General features: G+C 37.5%; 2 long non-coding RNA genes and 1 other non-coding gene across 4 annotated transcripts; 2 read left to right on the forward strand and 1 right to left on the reverse strand.

Annotated features, from left to right (window-relative positions):
• The first annotated feature begins 2,302 nt into the window (after window positions 1-2,302).
• On the forward strand, window positions 2,303-2,386 carry TRNAL-UAA. The gene has a single exon. It is a non-coding gene; the product is annotated as a tRNA-Leu (tRNA).
• Window positions 2,387-4,094: 1,708 nt separating this feature from the next.
• LOC107964661 lies at window positions 4,095-15,562 on the forward strand. Its single transcript, XR_001703566.2, has 3 exons — window positions 4,095-4,325; window positions 4,747-4,925; window positions 15,256-15,562. It is a non-coding gene; the product is annotated as an uncharacterized LOC107964661 (long non-coding RNA).
• A 2,337-nt stretch (window positions 15,563-17,899) lies between these two features.
• Window positions 17,900-23,838, reverse strand: LOC102656753. Of its 2 annotated transcripts, XR_001703563.2 has the most exons (3): window positions 21,618-23,838; window positions 21,294-21,460; window positions 17,900-20,881 (listed from the first exon to the last, which is right to left on the reverse strand). It is a non-coding gene; the product is annotated as an uncharacterized LOC102656753 (long non-coding RNA). The 2 variants fall into 2 exon arrangements; XR_001703561.2 differs by having other exon boundaries at window positions 21,294-23,838.
• Between the last annotated feature and the right edge of the window lie 1,460 nt (window positions 23,839-25,298).

A 25,298-nucleotide genomic window follows, 5' to 3' on the forward strand; every position in this document is an offset into this window, starting at 1 on the left:
GGGTGGATTGATCCCGGGTGGTCATCCGCTCTCCCCTTGCTCATTTCCCTCCTCGCCACCCCTCTTTCCTTTCTCCAACGTCTCGACGTGTGTGTGTGTGTATACCGGTGTGTAGTCCACCCACTTCATTACAACCGTACGAATAAGGAGGAGGAGGGGGGGAAGGACGACAATGACAGCGGCGGCGGTGGATGGTTACCCATCCGTCCCAAACTTTCCCTCCGGCCTGGCGCGCCCTTAAGTGAAATCCTGGCATCAATCTTGCTAACGACCCGGGATTAACGCTAATTTGTCGACCGCGCGATATTGCCGAATCGCCGAGATATCTATCCCTCGACGCGCCGCCACCTCCTCCTCCTCCTCTTCTTCCTCCTCGATTCGCTTCTATTTCTAGTTCTTCTCGTTCTCGTTTCGTCGTGGGTTGTCAATCGAGAGAGAGAGAGAGAGGACCGATGCATTAGTTTTTAATAATTAGTTCAATTACGGTAATTTTATGTATATTCTCAAGAAATATATCTCTATATATCTTTTAAATATATATGCATATATCAGTGTGTCTCGAAAAGATCGATTAGAAATTGAATATGTTAATAAATTAAATTAATTTGTAAATTGAACGAGTTATTGCTAGCCGAATTGAAGTTTAATAATTTATAAAAATTAGTCAAGTATAATTCATTTTTTTTTTTCATAAAAAATGTTCATAATTAATTTGTAAATTAAACGAGCTATTAAAGTTCGATATTATAAAAATTAATAAACGTGTTTATTTTTTAAATTATTCATTATTATCGCTGTGTAAAAGTTAGTCGAGTGTAAATTCATTTTTTTTTATAAAAAAATGTTAGTTCGTAGATAATCAAGCATCATCAGTTACGCTTCCTTCGTAACTGTAATCTCTGTAATCCCCGCCCCCTCCACCCATCCGCCGTCGATAATCGCTCCCTCTACTTTCCGTGAAGGAGCACGTTTCAAAGGAGAAGTTGTCACACCCGCATGCTCGATCCACCACTTGGAGCCGGCCGGTACGGTTATGGTGACACGTAGCGGCGAGGAGAGCCGCACTCGAGCGCTGCTGATGGCGCGGATTAGGACAATGAGCTTCTTCGATGCTCACCTGCTCCTCCTCGAGAGGGAAAGAGGAACGTTGCACGGGTCATCGCCGCTAGATTCGGGCCAATCGATCCGTGCCGAAAAGAAAAAAAGAATACGAAAGAGCGACCCCCCTCCTCTCGATTCCAAGATCGAGACTGAATACGAGTACATCGAGGAAAGCGTTCGAAATATGTATATATATATAGAAACATCTTGCATCGATATATAAAGAAGCTCGTTTGTTATTAATATTTCGCGAACCGAATTGAAAATTCGAGATAAATGTGCAAGTTGGAATCTTCGATATTCCAATTGATATCAACAATCGAGATAATCGTGTGAAAGTGAAATTTCTGAAAAAGAAAAAAGGAATTAAGCAGATGAGATAATTAAACGTAAAATAAGAAATTGTAGAAATTTGGAACGATACCACGAATCATGTACGAGGATATTTCAACTTGCAACTCGACTCCCTTTCCTCCCACCTCCCAAATCTTCCGCCATCGGGAATATATTAACACCCTGTATAGGATGCCCGCCACCGTTAATGGAATCGTCTCCTCGCGCTCTTACAGCTCTCGACGCGGCTCGGCTCTCGGGAGAGAGAGAAATTTCTCTCGGCTCGTTTCCGTCCGCGCAGAGACAACGGCGTACTCCGATTCCGATATATATATATATACACACCTGAAAGAGCGTTGAATAGCGAAGATCCGTTAGGCGCGTTTCCCACGCAAGAGATACCATTGATCGTGTATCGGTTTGACGCGTGACGTACAACATAGATACCGACGGTTGGTAATATCGTTTCGCCGCCGTCCACTATCGTCCATTGCGATTTCGTTCTCGCCACGCGGTACGATTCGATCCAATTCGATATTCCTCGTTTCGCCTCGTCCCTTTTTGTCTTTCCGTTATATCGGCCCTCCCGATCGAGCTTTCCCGTTTCGAATGCACGGAACGCCGACCATTGTCGTTCCGTAAGAAGCAGCATTTCTCTTTATTCTTTCTTTTTTTTTTTATTTTATTTTATTTTATTTTCGTCTCGTTTCTCGATCTAGAATTAGGATCCTCGAATCGTGAGGAGAAAGACAGGAGAAGAAGGAATTTGAAACGTTCGTTTCGACGGGTGGAACGGAAAAGAATAAATTATCGATCGGTACAAAAGTTCGGAGCGTTATTAGCCTATTGCCAGTGGACATTGCGCGGAGCCAGGTTGGCCGAGCGGTCTAAGGCGCCAGACTTAAGTTCTGGTTCCCGATTGGGAGCGTGGGTTCGAACCCCACACCTGGCAAACAAAATTTTAAAATTCTTTTCGAAATTTTATCGAAACGCGTTGCTTCCTACGCTGCGATAATATCTCGCCTATTTTGTAGTAATTTTTAAAACTAATTGAATATAAAGTGTTTCGAATATAAATCGTGTATCCCTGCTTTACTTATCCTCGCGCCAATTTTTTTCCATCCTCGTAATACTTCATAGAATTATTCCATCAAAGTTGTACATATATAGAGACCATTATTAATCTTCAATTTTTAACCATTCGATATTCGAATCTTCCACTCTTATTTCGCAACCACCCTGTATGCCGGGCGACACTTATTGCGCTACAGCGAACGATCTCTCGTCTCGGCCGGGAGACGGATGGGAAGAAGAAGGAGAAGAAAGAAGGAGGAGACGGCTATTTCTGAATATCTTTCGGTTCGCAAGTAGCGGGGTCGCCCATAAACAACCATGACTTACATCGCTGTGCGCAAACTCTCTTTCCATATCCCTATCCCGTTTCCACACCCAATCCCAGACCTGCACTATATAGAAATAACATCTCTATCGTTTTCAAAATGATTCTTAAAAAAATTTTCCAGCAACATCATTCAATCTTCTCTGCTCGACATCTGTAAGAAAAAAAAAAGTAAAAGAAATTAAGAAGAAAAAAGGAATAAAGAAATAATAATAAAGAAGAAGAGCAACGGTTTCATATCTGTCGAGTTTCGCAGCCACGCCGTCTAGGTGGATAGACTCCGTGGAGGAGGAGGAGGAGGAAATCTGTTCTGGCCACGGAACAGCTATAAGGAAGAACCTCTTAATCGGGGACCTGGACCTCTACAGGGCACCGGGGTCTAACCTCGACCTCGGCTCGACCCCCGCCACGCGTCATCGACGATCGGTAGCCGTCGACGTTTCTCCCCGATCTTTAAATTCCTTCCTTTTTTCAATCATTTTTCACTACTAAAAATGTTTTCTTCTTCTTTCTATAGGAGGATGGATGTTTTTCGAAACGCCTGTAAACGAATGAATTATATTCGAATATGCGTATATTTAAACATATTACAATATCATAATTTTCATCTTACCTCATCTTCGCAAAGAATATGATTTTTCTTTGACACCTAAAAATAAATAAATGAATGAGTAAAAAATTTTATTCGAGAAAAAAATAGTTAAAGAGAAAATACGATAGGAGAGAAGATGGGGGGAGAGGCGGGGGTTGGTTGGGGGCGATGGACGGTGGAGTGCAGGGTTGAGTAGCTTGCAGGGTGGAGGAGGTTGCCGGCCGGCCATACGTATCGCGGTAAGCCAGAAAAGGGGGGTGCTGGTCGGGGGTAGTCCGGGCCACCAGGGGCCGGGACCACAATTACACAGAGTGCGGTGCCGCAAAGCCCTTTCAGCCTCTACTCCTAGAGAGATGATGGATTCGCGTTGTCTTTCCGTTCGGCTCCCCGCCACATTGTGCGCCCACCGGCCCGTGTCTTCCTCTGTTTACCGCCGCGTCTACGTGTACGCTTTTCGAGAATTGCTCGTTTCAATGGGAAGGAAGAGAGAGAACGCTGCCGCACCTCCCCCCACCACCACCAAATCCTCGAGAGCTGCCCGCTCGAATTCCTAGTCGTGGGGAATGGCGAAACGAGTGGCGAATTCTTCCATTATTCTTTTTCGTCTTCTCTCTCTTTATATATATATATATATATATATATATATATATATATATATATATATATATATATATATTTATCCGTTTGTTTCGTTCAATTCTCGAATTTTGGACGGGAAGGAGACAAGAGGTAATCTCTCGCGTCGAAGATTACACGTATAATAGAAGTGAATTCGATCGAAAGTTTTCTCGGTTGCAAATTAATCTAACCTAACATCGAGCCAGACACGTCACAAGGCAAGAGGTTAAGTGGATATATAGTTATACTTTGCAATGAGAATTTGAAGGCATGACGAGGCAGGTAATATATAAACGTTGAATTTAAATTTTGTGAATAAGCGAGTTAACTGGTTGCACTGTTTCTTTTCTCTTTCTCGATCGCTTCTGTACTTACCTTACGTCACACTTTTCCACCACGGCTCTATCCATTTCTCCGAGTATCTTCTCGAGAGCATCGAGAGGATAAAAGATCACGATGCGATCCATTTTTTTCGAAATATATATATGTAGAAAAAAGGGAACAAAACGGTATAACCTCTCTTTCTGTCGTACATCTTCGTGCATCTAGCGTGTATGGATGGAAACACGCATCGCGCCGCCTCGCTTCGAAGCAGAAAAGCAAAGATAAGGAAAGAGGGAAAGAGAGGGAGATAGAGAGAGAGAAGGAAAGAAGAGAAAGAAGTCGCGCGCGTGCGCGTGTATATCCGTGCTTTCTCTTTCAGGATGAACAAACGCGGATGCAAAAGAAGTCTCTGAATGAGCGATGCCTACGGACAGTATGGAGCTTCTCCAGTTATTAGCATCTACTCCGGCTATCCTTGTGTATATACGTATCCGTGTGGCGCGCGCACAAGCCCGAAAGGGAACAGAGCGGTCATTATGGAGATTGAAACACCGTTCGGTAACACGTTCGCTTCGCTCTTTCTTTCGCTTCGTTTCCTTTCCTTTCCCCCCTCCCCCCCCTCTCCGCGCTTCTTCGTTTCGTTTCGTTTCACGTTCGCTTCGTTCATTCGCGTCCCGCGTAATCATCTCGCGAATAAAGGGGAAAACGACATTGGTGGAAAGATAGCGCGTGTACGTCTCGACGACACAATTTTCCACGGGTTCTTTTCCACCGATGATCCCCATCGAGGAAATATCGTTCGCCTTTCCTCTGTTTTATCGACCGATCTCCACGAAACGTGTTTCAATTCGAATCGTTCAACACAGATATTTGTTTATTACGTGTTTTATATATATATATATATATATATATATATATATATATATATAACTCGTGTTTTTTTTTTTTTTTAATTTTATCTTTGATCGATCGAATAAGTTGACGCAATTTTAATTTTAATTCGGAATCTCATTCGGTCCCGTTGAAAAAGAGCGAGAATAAAAAGGGACGCAAAATTTGGTGGAGGAGCTACCTATAGATTGGAAGGATGACAATGGTGATCAGTTCGGGTTGCGCGTTATGGGTTATGGGTTATAGTGACCGGGCGGAGAAGCCAAAGTGCACGGGCATCCAATATGCAATAAACATACGAAGCTTTGACGTATTTAATAGTAACGTGGTCGTATAACGCTTGACACGCATGGAAGCTTTTATGGGGGATGGGTGGGTATCTCTCGACCCGTCAGACTCTCGGCCGTGTCTCTCCTTTCTTACACGGACGGTGCCGTTGTTCCTTCGCCAACCGGGCAACCTGGCCGCGCTCGACCTGAGAATCGCTGCCCTTTTGCCCCGGCCGTACTCGCTCCCCCTCTCCTTCCCTCACCTATCTCCCTCCCTCCCTCCCCTCCCCTCCCCCTCTCCTCTTCCTCGCCCAAGGAATATAGCCTGTAGTTAATTGCGTGTCTGCGCCCAAAGAAGGATCCTTAGGCTGTGTGACGGCCGGCTCGATGCCTCGCTACGATGGGGCTTGACCGTGTTCGGTGCACCAGCCTCCAAGCTTGCTATAGATGTCGCTCGCTCCTTCCTCCATTCTTCCAGCATTGATTCCGCTTTTCTTTTTTTTTCTTTTTTCGCATACATCGAAAATGTGAAAGTGAAAGCGTTCATCAAATTCTTCTTTCTTCTTCGAAACGTGGTATAATTCGTAATCACGATTTACATTTATCTTCATTTGTTCGTGATCGTGAAATGAAAAAAAGAAAAAAGAAAGAATGGTATTTAAATTTTCTTTCGAACGAATCTTTAATCGCGTAAGAAATTTGTCTTGTCGTGGACGGTATCACGATCTAGCCGATGAAGATAGCCCGCATCGATACCGGATCCCAATGAAATTGACACGTCCATCTATCATTCGACATATGCATGGTATGCATGGGAACGAAGGACACGAGGAAAACCGGTGCGTCCCGCCACGTCTGACCATGCATAATTCACGATATCTCTGTAGGCCAGCTCGAAATCTCGAATAATGGCTACGACCATTTCCCTTTCCTCCTTTCTCTTCCTTTTTCGAGAGAACAGCCTTTCCTTCGTTCGCATGATTCCTTTCCATCGTCCGCTCTTTTCAACTTTTGTTCAATCGGGGAGGAGATTGGGAAGGAGTTTTTTAATCGTGCATCGTTAATAAAGTGACGGCGCTTAAAATATATCGTTTTCTTTCTTTCTTTCTTTCTTTTTTAACGCGAGGCCATGCATATTTATAGCGGAAATACTCGGCGCTCGATAAACGATCGCCAACACTCTCGTAAATTTCGCTCTTTATCACTCGGAATTATTCCGCCAACTGGATTCTTCCAGATGGAAATCTTTCTTCCCCTTCTTTCGTACGTTTCTCCTTTTTCTTTCTTTTTTTAAATCGAAAAGAAAACATCACGTTTCGATGACCAAACATTTCTGTTTTTTCTCCAAAAATTAGAATTATCCAGATTCCTCCGTTCTAAATAAACGGGAAAATTTGAAATCCTCGTTCCCAAATAAAAATTCGAAAGGTGCTTCCCCCGGACCCTCGGCCCGACTTCCCCTCCCCTTCCTGCTCGAATCATCGAGTCATCGAATGTTCGCAACGATGAGCACTTTGTATCGGAAATTCGTGGACAGCGGTGCGGGTCGTGCGACCCGAGGAAACGAACGGGGACGAAGCCTGACCCGACCCTCCCTCCCTCCCTTCCCCTCCTCCGGGTCCCTCGCCCGGCAGACTTGTCCCTTTATTTTGGGCGTGACGGAGACCGAAAAGGCGAATTTGTCCATCATCGGCCGGAAACAACGAGCCTCGGCTCGCGCTCGTTACACGATCTACGATCGTTTCGAACGACCAATAAAATATATAATAAAAAAATACGTAAATACTTTCGGTGGAATGAAGAATTTTTTTTTTTTTCGCATTTTTAAAAATCGTTCGATCCTCGAACTTCCCGCTAATTTTCAAAAATGGTTGAATGCGAAAAATATAAATATATTTCTTCTAAATATTTCGACTTGTGGATTCTTTTGAGGATTTTTAAAAATCGATTTTTAAACTTCGCGCTAATTTTCACGTAAAATGGTTGAGTGTGAAGAATATAAATATCTTTTCTAAATATTTCGAATTGTATATATATATATTTTTTTTTCTTGCGTTTAGAGCAATTTGATGATAAAAAGGAAAAGTATTTCTCGGAAGTTGATTAAATACATCGAATGAATCGTATTCCAAGAGTATCTCTTATTTGACTTTACCAATACATATATACATATTTTTCTTGCGTTTAGAGCGATTTGATGGTAAAAAGGATGCTTGAAAAGCATTATTCCAGATTTTGTTCCACATCAACCTGATTCCACTCGTTCTCAATATATTGAATCACGAGATTTTCTCTCTCCATAAGAAAGAAGAGTACACCCCTTTAAGGAGTTTGAAAAATGAATCGAAAGGATTGACAAACTTGGAAGGGGGGGATGATAAAGGTAACGAAAGAAAAGAAATTAACGAAGGAGGGAAGAGAGACGGAATTCCCGATGATATCCTAGAATTTCGTGGACGCGTTCCGCGGGGAGGGGGAGGGGGAGGGGGAGGAAAAAGCATCGGATGATATTATACCGTCGCTCCGGGGTAGAGAATCGAGCCGCCAACTTGCATACGTAATAATGGCATAAAGCTGAGGGGTGTCCTTTAGCCGGCCGGCCGGCTTTATGCAGGAATTCCGGGTATAAAGCTGACGAAATCACGGGGCTGCCGAGTTCCCCCCCCTCCCCCGTCGAAAATCCAAATGGTCATCGTAAATAGAAAATCCGTTTTTTCCTCCTGCGAAATGCGAGTTTTATTCGTCCACGATGCGCTTCTCTCTATATATATCTGTGTGTGCGTGTGTGTGTGTGTGTGTGTGTGTGTACGGTTGGGGTGACAGCACCGCGACCCCCGAGGACACGAATACGTTATGCGCCGTTGGAAAGTGGAACTGCTTTACGTTTCTATTATGCAGTGCGACCGTGGATGAAATTTTCGAGTGTTCGGTTCTAATGTTCGGACTACTCGGTTTCCTCGATGTCCTCTTCGACGAGATGTGTCTATGTGAAATTATGGTATTCGAAATTTTCGAGTATTCGGTATTCGGTCCTCGATTTCATTGATTTCGATATTCTGATTTCGACGAGGTGTGTCTATGTGAAATTATAACATTCGAAATTTTCGAGTATTCGGTATTCGGTCCTCGATTTCATTGATTTCGATATTCTGATTTCGATGAGGTGTATCTATGTGAAATTATAATATTCGAAATTTTTAAGTATTCGGTCCTCGATTTTATTGATTTCGATGTCCTCTTCGACGAGATTTACGTATATGAAATTATAGTATATATAGTATTATAGTGTAGTATTATATATATAGTGTAGTATATAGTGTATTATATGTATATGAAATTGTAGTATAGATATTATATGTATATGAAATTATAGTATAGGTATTATAGTATATGAAATCGATTGTTTTCGAAATTTTCGAGTATTCGGTATTCGGTCCTCGATTTCATTGATTTCGATATTCTGATTTCGACGAGGTGTATCTATGTGAAATTATAGTATTCGAAATTTTCGAGTATTCGGTATTCGGTCCTCGATTTCATTGATTTCGATATTCTGATTTCGATGAGGTGTGTCTATGTGAAATTATAGTATTCGAAATTTTCGAGTATTCGGTATTCGGTCCTCGATTTCATTGATTTCGATATCCTCTTCGACGAGGTGTGTCTATGTGAAATTATAGTATTTGAAATTTTTGAGTATTCGGTCCTCGATTTTATTGATTTCGATGTCCTCTTTGACGAGGTATACGTATGTGAAATTATAGTATTCGAAATTTTTAAGTATTCGGTATTCGGTCCTCGATTTCATTGATTTCGATGTCCTCTTCGACAAGGTGTATCTATGTGAAATTATAGTATTCGAAATTTTTGAGTATTCGGTATTCGGTCCTCGATTTTAGTGATTTCGATGTCTTCTTCGACGAGGTGTATCTATGTGAAATTATAGTATTCGAAATTTTTGAGTATTCGGTATTCGGTCCTCGATTTTAGTGATTTCGATATCTTTTTCGACGAGGTGTATGTATGTGAAATTATAGTATTCGAAATTTTCGAGTATTCGGTATTCGGTCCGTGATTTCGATGTCTTCTTCGACGAGGTGTATCTATGTGAAATTATAATATTCGAAATTTTTGAGTATTCGGTCCTCGATTTTATTGATTTTGATGTTCTCTTCAACGAGATTTACGTATATGAAATTATAGTATATATAGTATTATATAGTATTATAATGTAATATTATAGTATATAGTATATTATATCTATATAAAATTCTAGTATAGGTATTATATGTATATGAAATTATAGTATAGATATTATAGTATATGAAATGGATTGTTTTCGAAATTTTTGAGTATTCGGTATTCGGTCTTCGATTTCATTGATTTCGATGTTCTCTTCGACGAGATGTATGTATGTGAAATTATAGTATAGATTTCGATGTCCTTTTCGACGAGGTATATGTATGTGAAATTATAGTATAGGTATTATGCTATATTATATATATATATATATATATATATATATTATAGTATATGAAATCGATTGTTTTCGAAATTTTCGAGTATTCGGTATTGTATATATGAAATTATAGTATAGGTATTATACATATATGAAATTATAATATATTATAGTATATGAAATCGATTGTTTTCGAAATTTTTGAGTATTCGGTATTGTATATATGAAATTATAGTATAGGTATTATATGTATATGAAATCGATTGTTTTCGAAATTTTCGAGTATTCGGTATTCGGTCCTCGATTTCATTGATTTCGAAGTCCTCTTCAATGAAGTATATGTACATAAAAATTATAGTATAGGTATTATAATATATTCGAGCATTCGGTATTGGCTTTTCGATTTCATTGATTTCGATATCCTCTTCGATGAAGTATACAAAATTATAGTATTCGAAATTTTCGAGTATTCGGTATTGGCTCTTCGGTTTCCTCGATTTCGATATCTTCTTCGACGATATATACGTATATGAAATTACAAGTATTATAGTATATGAAATCGATTGTTTTTGAAATTTTTAAGTATTCGGTATTGGTTTCTAATGTTGGCTCTTCGATTTCTTTGATTTCGATGTTCTTTTCGATTAAATATATGTAAATGAAATTATAGTATAGAAATCGATCTTGAAATTATATATATATGAAATTATAGTATAAATATTATAGTATATATAAAATATATATATATAGAAAATATAGATATTATAATGCAGATATGTGAAATAGATTTCTTGGTAGGAGAGGATTAAGGTTTTGGATTTGATTGCTGGAAGTAAGAATTGATTATTATATAGATAATAATAGATAAGTGACGAGATGGTTTTTTTTTATTTAATGTTTGACTGATGTCGTTTAAAAGGGAAGGAGATGGATTTTTAAAGTTATTGAATTGATCGATTATTTAGTAAGGTAATTCAATGTAAATTTCTGGTTGGTGAGTCGACTTCCTGATTAGGTGACTTCTTCGAAGTTGGGATGCATGATTAATTCGCAGTGAGTCATTGTTCCGTCGAATGGAATAAAATTACGTAAAAGAGGAATATTGCAGCGTAAATATAACGAGTGTAGGTAAAATTGAGAGTTTGGTACAAACCTTTGAGTTTGAAGTTACATCACCATAAATATTCTGTATTCTTAACGATCAGTATTAATTAAACTAAATGACAAGTATCGAGTCAATTAATAATATTATAATTCGAATAAAATCGAAATAAAAGGAAAAATGTAACAACGAAAAGGATATTTTGTCGAAACTATGTCGATTCCAAATTTTGAAATTTCCCGCCATATTAATCGTTGGTAACCTAAAAATAACGCGTATATATTTTATCGACAATAATAATTAATAAATATCGGATTATCGATGATACGAGTCGATCTCATTTCAAATTTCGCGCCAAATTAATCGTTGATAACCTACAAAGGACGCGTATATATTTTATCAATAATAATAATTAACAAATATCGGATTATTAACGATACGAGTCGATTTCATTTCAAATTTCGCGCCAAATTAATCATCGTCAATAATTCGAATCGCTTAATCGAGTAACATGATAATAAAAAAGACGCATGTATTTTATCAAATATCGGGTCATCAATATCAGTGAATTTGAAATTTCGCGCCATATTAATCACTGATAACCTAAAAATAACGTGTATATATTTTATCGACAATAATAATTAATAAATATCGGATTATCAATGATATGAATCGATCTCATTTTAAATTTCGCGCCAAATTAATTAATCTTCAATAATTCGAATCGCTTAAAATCGAATAGGGCAATGTGATAATGAAAAGGACATATATATATATTTTATCGATTTTAAGAAGTATTATAATTAAGAAGTATCAAATATCGGATTATCAACACTACATATGAACCACATTTGAAATTTCGCGCCATATTAATCGTTGATAACCTAAAAATAACGCATATATAATTTATCGATAATAATAATTAATTTAAATATCTGGTTATCAATAATACGAATCGATTCCATTTGAAATTTCGCGCCAAAAAAGGACGCGTATATATATATATTTTATCGATAATAACAACTAATTTAAATTGTTATCAATGATACGAATCGATTCCATTTAAAATTTTCCGCCATATTAATCGTTGATAACCTAAAAAGAACGTGTATTTATTTTATCGACAATAATAATTAACAAATATCAGGTCATCAATGATATCGGTGAATCACATTTGAAATTTCGCGCCATATTAATCGTTGATAACCTAAAAAGGACGCGTATATATTTTATCGATAATAACAATTAATTTAAATATCTGGTTATCAATAATACGAATCGATTCCATTTGAAATTTCGCGCCAAAAAAGGACGCATATATATATATTTTATCGATAATAATAACTAATTTAGATGATTATCAATGATACGAATCGATTCCATTTAAAATTTCCCGCCATATTAATCGTTGATAACCTAAAAATAACGCGTATATATTTTATCGACGATAACATTTAACAAATATCGAGTCATCAATGATATCAATGAATTACATTTGAAATTTCGCGCCATATTAATCGTTGATAACCTACAAAGAACGCGTATATATTTTATCAATAATAATAATTAACAAATATCGGATTATCAACTATACGAGTCGATCTCATTTCAAATTTCGCGCCATATTAATCATCGGCAATAATTCGAATCGCTTAAAATCGAGCAACATGATAATAAAAAAGACGCTTATACATTTTATCAAATATCGGGTCATCAATGATATGAGTGAATCACATTTGAAATTTCGCGCCATATTAACCGTTGATAACCTAAAAATAACGCGTATATATTTTATCGACGATAACATTTAACAAATATCGGATCATCAACGATGCGAGTGGATCGCATTTCAAATTTCGCGCCATATTAATCGTTGATAAAAGACGCGTATACATTTTATCAATAATAATAATTCACAAGTGTCGAATTATCAACGATGCGAGTGGATCGCATTTCAAATTTCGCGCCATATTAATAGTTACTAAAAAAGGACACGTATATATATACTTCACAACTTAATAATTCAAATAACGTAGAATTCTGAAATTCTCGCATTTCAATTTGAATTCATTTCTTCGAAGCCGATAATGATCGAATCGAAATATTACGAAATAACGAGGAGGAGGAAAAGTGCGAACGAAAAGGAAAAAGGATATTACACGCGTGTTATATCTCATGTATATTTTCAGACACCCGGATTAATTTTCTACCCGTTCCGACGATCGATCAAAATTAAAAGCGAGGATGGCCCCGATGACGATAAAACTCGTGATCGCGGTTGCATCGAGGTTACGCTCGATCCTCGAGTTCTCAAAGTTCACGGGGTTCAGACAGATGCGAGCTGAGCGTTAACGAGAACAATTAGGAGTTCCACTTTGCGCTAGCTATGCTCCTTCTAAAAATAAACGCGGCCACTTAATGGCCGCTCCGCTCTGTCATAACTGGTGCAGATGCGAGCCCCTTCTTTTTAAATTATTCCCACGAGCAGGCCGCTCCTTTCTCGGAATGCGGCGAACAACCGCCGAAACAGGCTTCCACCACCGCCGCTACCACCTTGGATCGTAAGTAAACGCGTCACTCCCTTCCACTCCCTTCCACGAAACGAAACAACCTTCCCTTACCTTTTTTCCGCCGAAAAGAATTGCAAGAAAACTTGCACTTCTTCGAGTAAACAACAGAATATTGTTGGAGAATTTTTATCAATGTTTTAACGTTTCAACAGGGATATCATTCCTCTCGTCGAAACTCGATGACGACTCCTGTGCAAGAGGAGGCGTAACTTCGATACCGTTACCGACCGAGGACATCGGTATCCGATCGCAAAGATGGAAGATCGAATTCACCGGGGATCATACGCGCGTGTTATGCGCGTTTCCGTTAACTTTGTCGCGCGCCGCGCAACGACGTGTGTCGCCACAATTCGCCGCGAGGGGGTGGTATCGGGCCTCGATTCGACGCGCGTGCCTTGGACGTTGGACGTTGGCTCGCTATGCGCGGAATGCGTATTTAACCGGCCGTTTAATTGGGGCTAATCGAGCGATATTAAGCGCGTATACGCGTACGGGTGTTAGACGGGCGACACGGAGCGGCGAGTAGCCGGCCGAGGATGCCTTCCAATCTCGTCGTCCTCTATCCTTCGTTCCTCTTCGTTCCATTTCTGCTTCGATGCTTTGGGTGTTTTTCATTCGAATTTTTTTTTTTTTTTTAAAAAAGTTATTCTTTCTTTTTCCAACTTTTTTTTAATTCAATCTCCTCTGCTTTTCTTAACCGTTCTTTGCCTCGAAATACTTTTAGAATTTTGATTAATTAGTTGTTTTTTCTTTTTCAATCTTCGCTTTTTTTTCGTTTTAAGTCGATACCTCGGAATTCGTTTTAATATTTTTAAAATTTTGGTTAATCGTAAGTTGTTTTTTTTTCTTTCTACTTTGATCTTGGTTTTTCTTTTCTTTTTTTTTTATTTTAAGTTTCTGCTTCGGAATTCGCTTTGATATTTTTAGAATTTTGGTTAATCATAAGTGTTCGGTTTTTTGGAAAATCTTGTCTCTCTCCTTCGTTTAAATTATTGCTCTAGAATTTGCTTTAACTATATTTATAATTTTGGTTAATTCGAAAAATCTTCTTTTGGGAAAATACAAATTGTAATTTTGAAAAATAAAGTTTCGAAGTTTCTAAGAATCCTCTTTCGAATGAAACTCGAGATTCAAAAGAATTCAAAATTTCCAAATTTAGTTCCTTGGAAAAAAATTTCGAATCGAATCAAATTCGAAAATTAAAAGAAGAAAAGGCCTAGCATTAATACTTTACAAAAAGCTTCAATTCGAATGGAACTAAGTTCAAAACAATTCATCTTTCCAAATTTGATTAATATACTTTACAAAAAACTTCAAATGGAAATTCAAAATAATTTACCTCTCCAAATTTGACTTCCAATAGCAATAGCATATCTTAAAAAAAAATTTTGAATGGAATCAAATTCGAAAATTAAAAAAAAAAAAACACTAATATATTTTATAAAAATATTTCGATACCTTTGAAAAAATTTTCGAATCGAATCGAATCAAAAATTCGAAGAAGAAGAAGAAAAAGAAGAAGCCTAACATAATTAATATACTTTAATATTATTAATTAATTTAATTTATATTATTAATTATCATTAATATATTTTAGAAAAAACTTCGACTCGAATGGAACCAAACTCACCTCTCCAAATCTAATTCAATACCACTGGTACATCTTGGAAAAAATTTTCGAGTCGAATCGAATTAAAAATTCGAAAATTAAGAGAAGAAAAAGAAGAAACTAAAATAATTAATATACTTTAATATATTTATATTATTAATTATCATTAATATACTTTAAAAAAAGTTTCCATTCGAATGGAACCAAATTCACCTCTCCAAATCTAATTCAATACCACTAATATACCTTGAAAAAAATTTTCGAATCGAATCGAATGAAAAATTCGAAGAAGAAAAAGAAGAAAAAGAAATCTAACATTAATATATTTTAATATATTTATATTATTAATTAACATTAATGTATTTATGTAACATTATACTTTAGAAAAAGCTTCGATTCGAATGGAAAAAATTTTCGAGTCAAATCGAATTAAAAATTCGAAAAAAAAGAAGAAAAAGAAGAAACCTAAAATAATTAATATACTTTAATATATTTATATTATTAATTATCATTAATATATTTTAAAAAAAGCTTCGACTCGAATGGAACCAATTTCACCTCTCCAAATCTAATTCAATACCACTAATATACCTTGAAAAAAATTTTCGAATCGAATCGAATGAAAAATTCGAAAATTAGAATAAAAAGAAGCGTCAACAATGATACACCTTAAAAAAAAGCTTCGAGTCGAATGAATTTATCGAGTTCAAAAGCATGCTCACTCCCACTTATAAAATAAAAAACTTCTAATCGAATCTAATCGAATCGAATGGAAATCCAAAGAAGAACCATTAATACATTTAGTAAAAAAGTTCAAAACAACTCATCTTTCCAAACAACGTATACAAATTCGATCGAATCTATACACGTCGAAAAACAACTTGCGCTCGAGTCGCATTTCCCTTCTCCATCATTCGCCGAAATTCGTTGGTCGAACGACTCGGAATCCACGTAACACGAATATGCGCGTAAATGAGCAAACGTAAGTAAAACCTCGAGAGAGAGAGAGAGAGAGAGAGAGAGAAATGGGCCGCGCGTATAGAGCGTCGTTACTCGGTAGGTAAGGTAGGAGCGGGAAGAAATGGGCGACGTTCGGAACGAAGCGGAGGCAAGGCCACCACGGCTCGTTCGGAAGAAGGAGTAAGAAAAAAGAAGCGGAAGAGACGCGGGTGCGAAGAGAGTTATGGTTATCGTCGGATGCGAGGGTGCTTCGACGATGTATATACACATATATATATATATATGTATATATACGTACATACATACATATATATATATATATAAAGAACATACATATATATACATGCATATATATATATATATAAAAGAGAGGAGAATGCGGCTGGCTGGATACGAAGAAAGATGAAGCGGACGAGAGCGGAGGACAGACATTTACTTGGAAACGAATGTAACTTTATTGTGAACTTATCGCTGTCAGAAAGCAAACAATGGTACGATCTTTGCACCATCTGCCCTTCCAATCTTTCCCTTCTTCTTCTCCTTCTCCTTTTCCTTCTCCTCCTCCTCCTCTATTACGCTTCTCCTCGTCCTTCGAAGCCATCTCCCCTTCTTGCCTCCCTCTCCTTCGACCCGGCCGTGACGCGCACGGTTCCAACCGCACACGGTTTAGGAAAGAAGGATGCGGGTGCGATACGTGGACGCGGCGGTTGGCGCCGCGATATCGCGACATCGCATCTATCGCGAGCGTTACAGCTCGCCGATATGTAAAAGAGGGGTATCCCTCCCTCTCTCTCTCTCTCTCTCTCTCGATCGCCGACAGGTATCTGGGCTGCGCCGGTGCATTCCTTCGATCCTTTTGTTCGACGTTTGCACGACGTTCTTTTTTTTCTCGATTTTTCTCCTCCCTCTCGAATCGAAAGATTTTTTTCCTAGTTCTTTTTCTATATATAATGTATACGTATATAATAACTAGAACTTTTTTAGTTCTTTTTTTTTTAGAGGGAGCTCGTGGTGATTTTTCGAACTTTGCTTAGAAGTTCGACGAGGATATATATTGGATATAATTTATCGTTTGAGATATAGTGATAATTGAATTTTCGGTTGATCGAAAATTTAATAGTTGAGGTTAGGAATAAAGTTACTTCGGTTATATAATTGTTCGAGAATTTTGTAATAAACAATTTGTTCGAAGTAACTTTTCCTTTAATTAAATTACCTTTTTAACTATCTTTCAACCAATTCTCGATGTTTATCGAAGTCGTTCGATCGAGTTGGGACGTTAAGCCACCGATTCTTGATTTTTATCGCGTTGACGATGGCGCTGCGGTCGAGTTTAAATTTTCGATCGACCAATGGGACAAAATTTAATGGTTCAAGCTAATATCAATTGCACAAGTAATATTTCGACAAACAATAATAATAAATGAATCAACTATAATATAAATAATTGTACATTGAAACGTATATACATAATAATTTAATATAATTGTAAATATATATTAAGTATATTTATTGTATTACAAGAACATAAATATTACGTAAATATTTAATAATATAAATAAACCTAGAATTTATAAATATTCATAAAATAACTTTATTCGAAATTTTTACTTTTCCATTTAATTTTTGTTTCTCGAATTCGATGATCGGTTCGAAACTTTTATTCTAACTATTTTTCTTTTTTTTTTTTTTTTCTTCCCTGAAGATTTGCAACGTTGCAACGTTTTAAACGATAAACTCGTTGGAAAAAATTGTCGCCAGACATAGATATCTTCGCAAGACGTGGGTAAGGAGGGAGGGGAGGGGAGAAAAAAACCTGCGCATAAACGCAGTTTTTGTCGCGGAATTACGTGGAATAAAGTTGGTCGTTGTTGATCTATGATATACGTGACATGGTGAAAAACTTCACGGCCAACGGGTATATCGAGAACATGGCCTTTTATATATATATATATATATATATATATATATATATATATATATATAGGTTTTTCCTTTTTCTAAGCGAGACCGAGCCGGCAAAAAAAAGAGCTATTAAGCGTAATAATCTTTCGCGTCGAGCGAGATATATTTTTATTTGAAAGACGGTTCGAGAGATTACGAAACCGCGCCAAGAAACCGCGAGTATATATATATATTGTACATTCGCCTTTTATCTTAATATTTAATTTGCTTCGCAATGATGATTTATTTGTTTATCTTTTTTTCCTCGGCAAAAGTAACAAACAAGTGTTGTGAATTTCCAGTTCTTCTTTTCTTTCTATATTCTTGCTCGCCTAATTTATGTGATAATATAATTATGTAATAAACAATATATTATTTTCTATATTCTTGCTTATTTCTTATTTCGATGAAATGTTAAGAGATTATTAGAGAAAGATTAGAGAAGTTTTTTTTTTTAAATTCAGAAAAATTAAACAGGATTGAAACTTTCGTATTTTTTAGACAAAATTCCATCCACGAATATTGTCGTAGAGAAGAATTTTGAGTTCCACTCGTTTCGATAAAGGGAAATTAGAGAAGATTGAAATTGATAATATTGAATCGATAAATTTTTTCTCAAATTTACATCTTAACATCTTAAAATCCAAAATTCTATCTTGAATTATAGAAAAGATTGAAATTTATAATTTTATAAATTTCACGTTTCAAAATTCTCGAGAAATCTTTTCCGCGAAGAAAAAAAAAATCATCGAGGATTAAATTAATTTTTCTCAAAATTCCAATCGAACAAATTAAAAAAACTACTTGCACCACATATACGCCATATACATATGCAAGGGAATTTTTCTCGAAAATCTTTTTCCCGAGATCCCACGGCCGACTCTCTCGTTAACGGGAGGAAACGATCGCGCTCGCTTCGCAGCGTTCGTTTCACGGCCCGCGAGGATGAAAACGAATGGTGACGCGGCCTAGGAGCGAAGGATAGGTAAGGGGCGGGGAGGGGGAAGGAGGAGTGGAAAGGGAAGCGCGGCATGCGCGCGCTCTCGTTCGGCCGGTCGTTCGTTTCCTCATTACGTATGCGCGTTACGTAGAGAAGAGAGCCGAGAGATGCCGTGTGATATAATTTTCTACCTTCTTCCCTTCCGCTCCTACGATCCTTCGCTCTCCTGTATCGTGCGCGGCTCCATCTATCCGCACTTCTTTCCCGAAGAATTCTTGGCACATCGGCTCCTACGAATCCACAGATCGAGTCAATGCTCAACGTCGAATCGTATTCGCTCTAATTCTGAACGATTACTGATGTGATCTACTATATAATTTCTAACATTTCACGAGTAACTGTAATTAAATCGATATGGTTTATTATACATTGAAAAATTTCAGAAGTTTCGTGCGAAATATTTCGAGACTTTTCAAGATTTGTTTTCACGATAGATGGAGTTAGTAAATGCATGCGCTTAGTATTTCACTTATCGCTTCGTGCGCATAATTCGCGCGCATAATGGTTAAACGGCATTAACGGTTGAAACAAAATGGAGGATTGATTCCGTTTGGTTATTTTTGGGGAATGGAAGAAAGGAGATTTCAAATTTCGAGAAATTATATCGAGGTAAAGTCTAGTGGTAAAAATTTCAGGATTTATCTTCACGGGAGATGGAGCTCGAATAAATAAATTCCGTAAATGCATGTTTATTTATCAACCGTGCGTATCAACGCTGAGCAAAATGGCGGATTAATTCTTTTTTTCAATCCTGCTAAAAACAGGACGTGTTCGAAAGATTTTTAAAATTTATTTTCACGAGAGATGGAGCTCGGATAAATTCCATAAATACACTTTTTTTTATGTGTGCGTCGTAATTTCTAAAATTTCACCTATAAATAACGCTGAACAAAATGGCGGATTAATTCTTGCTTTTACTTTACTTCGATCGCGATATAAATGGAGAAATAAATTCGAAAAATAAAATAAAAAAATCTTTTTTTTCAACAGAATTAAACTTTCTTTTTAACAAATAATATAATTTCTCAAAATCCATAAATCTACTTTCGTCCTGTAAGCGACGAGGGAAAAGATTAATCCGCCATTTTGTTTAACGTTATTATTATCGACGAAATTTTAGAATATAATTTAGTTCTGTCTATGGAATTTATCTGTCGCGAACGAAATAAAAATTTGGCGTGAAAATCTTCTTTCGAGATATCATTTCACTAAACTTCTATATAATTTCTCAAAAAAAAAAAAAAAAAAATCTACGTGAAATCTACTTTCTTCTCATTCATCGAATAACAAGAAACGGAGGAAGAGAGCGATGATTCCACCATTTTATCCGAAACGATTACAAACGCGAAAACGCTTAAACGCTTAAAACGCGATTTTCCTCCCTTTCTCTTGATCGCGCAGATTTCCCATATCTTGCAGAAGTCGATGCAGAATCAACGAGAATTCTCGAAAATTCCGAAATCTCCGAGGCGAGGGATTAAAAAAAAATTGCGAACAAGAGTTTTGTCGAGAAGATCGATAAGAACGGTGGTTAAAAGTCGTCCAAGCTCCATCCAGAATTGGACGAAATAGGCGAAGACAGCGCTCGAACAGCGCCGCGTAGCGAACAATTAATCAAACTATCCTCCTTTGCTTCACAAACTCGAGTTCTATATATATAAATACGAAGAATCATCTTCGACGTATAACCGAAAAAATCGATGGAGGATCCTTCCTTGAAAAGAAAAATAATCGGTTAAAAATATAATTTAAACAATTACTTAATAAACTCACCATATATATATATATATATATATATATATATACTGTGAAATTACTTATTACTCGAATAGATGCTCGTTGAAATCATCGAAACGTGTCGTCGAAACGAGGAGAAAAAGGGGGAGGGATGGAAAATTCATAAGGGGGGGAATTTTTCCAGGGAAGGAAAAAAAAGAAGAAGAAGAAGAAGAAGAGCGGAGGGCGTCGTTGGGAAGTCGTTGGACTCGAAAAAATGCGAGGCGTACATACGTGGAGAAAGAGAGAGAGAGAGAAGGAAAGGAGAGAAAGAGGCGAGCTTGTTACTCGTTTTCGTCCACGTTTGCCCATCTCCTCGGATCTTTATAGCGTCATTAAACCTCACCTCGAAAGATGACCCGTCCTTCCCCTCCACTGGGGATGGGATACACTTTCACGGGTAAAACCTCGCCATCGCGACGATTATTTTCCTCCTTCACGTCCCGCGTGAGAACTAGATCCTAGATCCGACAACCTTCAACCAACGGCTCGCGATCCATCTTCTAAATATAGCTAGAAGTAATAATAATAATAATAATAATAACAACAACAACGGTCGCCGAGGCAAGAAATGTTTTTCGAGATCTCGTAGGGACGATATATACATATACAAGAAATGTATATATATATATACATATATATATAAACGTTTGATATTATTCTTATTTACAGTGGCTCGTTGAAACGTCGTTTTTTAACCTCGAATAAGAGTAGATTTTTCCTCCGCTCTTCTTTGTGTACAGAGAGTTGCACAATGGACAAGAGGTAGCTTCGTAGGATAATATAATGGTCCATTATTTTTAACTCTTCGTTCAAATAACACGGGCGGAGAGAGGGGAGAGAAATTCTTGTTTCAAGTCGATGGATACAATGGATATGAGGTTTCGGCTTTCGGCCGTAATGGCCCATTGTACGTCATCTTTGATTCTTCCGAGTGCGCGCGAATCCGAAAGTTGCCGAGTTTAATCGAGTTCAATCGACCAAGTTTCCGAACGGCGCGGCCCATTAATAACAACAAGAAAATCCCGTTTCCGTGTATCTAAATCTACAGCTATATACACTCGGTAACAACATATTCTCCGTGAAAAATTGGTTAATTGGAAGGAATTTATATTCAAACCGCGTACTCTCGTACTTCCAGGGGAGGGGGGGGGGGGTAGAGGACGAGCATTTAAAATAGCGGGGAGCGGAATCTTCATCTTTTTTATCTCATTACGAATTCCATTGTACGGATCGTTGAGCTAGTTTTCCATTGGAGAAAGGAAGAATTGAAGTTGGATATCGAAATATGATTTGAAGTGCAATTTGACGATCGGTAATTTTTTTTAAAAATTTCTCCCCAATTTTCTATTGTTCTATCACATATTGGAGAGCATCGATAACTACTTTTTAATTTCAATTACCTCGAATAATTCAAGTTCTTATTATATTCGATTGCAAACTTATTTTTATTTATTATTATATCAAATTCAATTAATTTCAAAATCCAAAGTTTCTAGAAAGCTATTTCTTAATTTTAATTGCAAACTTATTCCTAAGTTTTATTTCTTATTTTCAATCATTTCCTAACCTATACAACCCAAGTCTAAACTACTTTTTAATTTTAATTACTTCGAACAATCCACGCTCTTTTATAATTACAACCATGTTTCGAGAACTATCAAATTATTATACTATTATTATTATTGCAAACTTATTTCCAAATTTCGAAAACTACTTCTTAATTTCAATTACTTCGAACAATCCACCTTTTACTTACGAGAGCATCGTAATTCTTACTTTCGATTATTACCTAACCTATACAACTTAAATCTCGATTACTATTTCTTAATTTCAATTATTTCAAACAATCGAAATTCCTATGTCTCGAGAACAATAATTCCAATTACTTCAAATAATCCATCACAATTATTCCTAAATTTTTGTCGAGAAATTCACTTTCGATCGCTTCCTAACCTACATTTTATTCTCCACCTCCAATAATAACATATATTCCACTATATATAATTCTGCATAAAGAGAGAGAGAGAGAGAGAGAGAGGCGTCAATTCTCGACTGCTACTCCTCTCCTCGCAAGGAGCCCCCATCCTGGCCCCGTCAATCGGTTAACGAAAATTTCATCGTGCAAATCCTTTGGCAAGGCGCGAGAGGCTCGAGCAGCCCGTTGCTGGCGATCGCCGATTCTCGCCGACACCGGGCACAGGTTAGAAAGGCGAGCGGGAAGAAGATTGGCCGGTGGTAGGTTGATGCGCATCGTCGTCCCTCCTGGAGGTAGGAGACGGTGGAATCGAGCGGGGCCAGGCCGGAGCACGGACCGGACAAAGGTCACCGGGGTCGTTGCACCCGTAGGCAGGGCATATCTCGACCTGGCTCTCTCTCTCTCTGTCTTTCTCTCTCCTCTCCTCTTCACTTCACTTCACTTCTCTCCTTCGGCGTATACACACAAACACACAACACACACACAACACACACAAGTCGCACGGTGCACAGTTCCGTTCCGTTCCGTTCCGTTCCGTTCCGTACCGTTCGTTCGTACCGAACGAACGTATCCTGTGCCGTTTCTCTCCCCACCCCTCGTCTCACCTCGCTTCGCCTCGCCTCACGTCGCCTCGCCTCGTCTTTCTCTCCTCCGCTCACCCCATACCCTCGCTCGCTCGCTCGCTGTCTTGGCTTCGCCAACCTCGCTACGCCCTGCTTCCACAGACTCAGCCTCGCTTTAACCCTGACTTTGTCTCAAACAAACGTTGGATTCGTTGGGTATATACACCGGGTTGTACACGGAAAGTAATCTCCTCCCTTTTTCTTCTCTGTGACGCACGACGAAACGAACACTTTTCACGCAACGCGCATGCGTTTCGACTCGGTTCGGCGAACGGTCAACTAGCGACACTCGTGTGAACAAACGAAACTACTTTCCGAACTAGCATATATATATATATATATATATATATATATATATATATATATATATACATTCTCGATATCGAGGAAAAGGAATTTACAGGTGGTATGGTTTGTTTATAATTGTATAAATATCGTATAATTTTGATCGATTACACGAATCGGTCTATTTATATTTTTGTTGAAATGTAATTGTTTAGTCATTTTTGAAGGTTATGTTGTTGAAATGAAATAATAATTTTATTCCGAGTATCGTTTGAGGATATCGGAAGAATTTGTTGGACGATATATATTCATTGTAGATTGTTTTTAAAACTCGTCTCAGCTTTATTGGAAAATGTCTCTCGTGTAATTAAATAACACGTTTTATTTCGATTCGATCCTCGTTCTCGTGTATAAATCGTATCTTAAATAGTAAAGTTTTGCAACTTTAATTGACGAAAATAAGAGAATCCGATTTCTGCGCGATTCCTAGATTTTTTTATCCCCTTATTTCCTCTATTTATATCTTCGATCTTGATTGGAAAGAAGCGTTTCGTTATTTATTATTCGATCGAACTGGCTCGTCGTGTTAAAAAACGATATTTTTTTTTAATTTTTAACTTCTCGATTATTGATATCGGCGAACCAATAACGGAATCGAACAGCAAAGATAACCTTTCGAACTCGCGTTACGTAAGTACGTAAGTCCAATGAAACATCGAAATGTATGTGTGTATGTGTGTGTATATACATATATATATACATATATACATGTTTATAGCTAGAAAAAACAGGAGGACAGAATTTTCTTGTTCCTTTAATCCCGAAGGATTAAACACCTCGTTAAATAAGTAAATAATTTCAGTACGCGGATCGTGGTGATGCGAACGTCACGCTGCTCGTATCGAATGGTCGTTTAACTTGAACCGTTAATCGAGGATGACAAGTCAATTTGTCGTTGGAAAACGCGTTACAAAGCGCTTGGAAACGATGCGTCATTTCAATTCTTCTTCTACTCTCTGAGAACTCACGCACAAGTCTCGCTTCCTCGGTTATTTTCCACTGCTTACTTTTTTTTCCTTTTTTTTTTTTCCTTTTTTTTTTTTGCCCCTTCGACGTTCGAACGTTCCAGAAGAAGACGATAAGACGACGAGCTAAGTGAGTAAAAATCGATCTCGAGTTTTCATCGCGGTTGCTTTCCATCGAACGAGTCAACAACTCGAAAAAAACTCAAAGTCAATCCTCTCTCGCTGGTCAAGGCCTTATCTACTTTGTTCTACGACGAAGAACCTGACGAGTTGTTGTACATACGAAAGGGGGATTACTTCTTGTAAAATGTTTACTTATTCACCGTTATTTATTATAATATTATTATAATATTGTTATAATATTATATATATATATATTATAATATTATTTATTCGTCGATAATCTTTTTTGTTTCAAAAAAGTGATATTCACATATATT

Source organism: Apis mellifera, linkage group LG6, assembly GCF_003254395.2.
Source record: "Apis mellifera strain DH4 linkage group LG6, Amel_HAv3.1, whole genome shotgun sequence".
Lineage (NCBI taxonomy): Eukaryota > Metazoa > Arthropoda > Insecta > Hymenoptera > Apidae > Apis > Apis mellifera.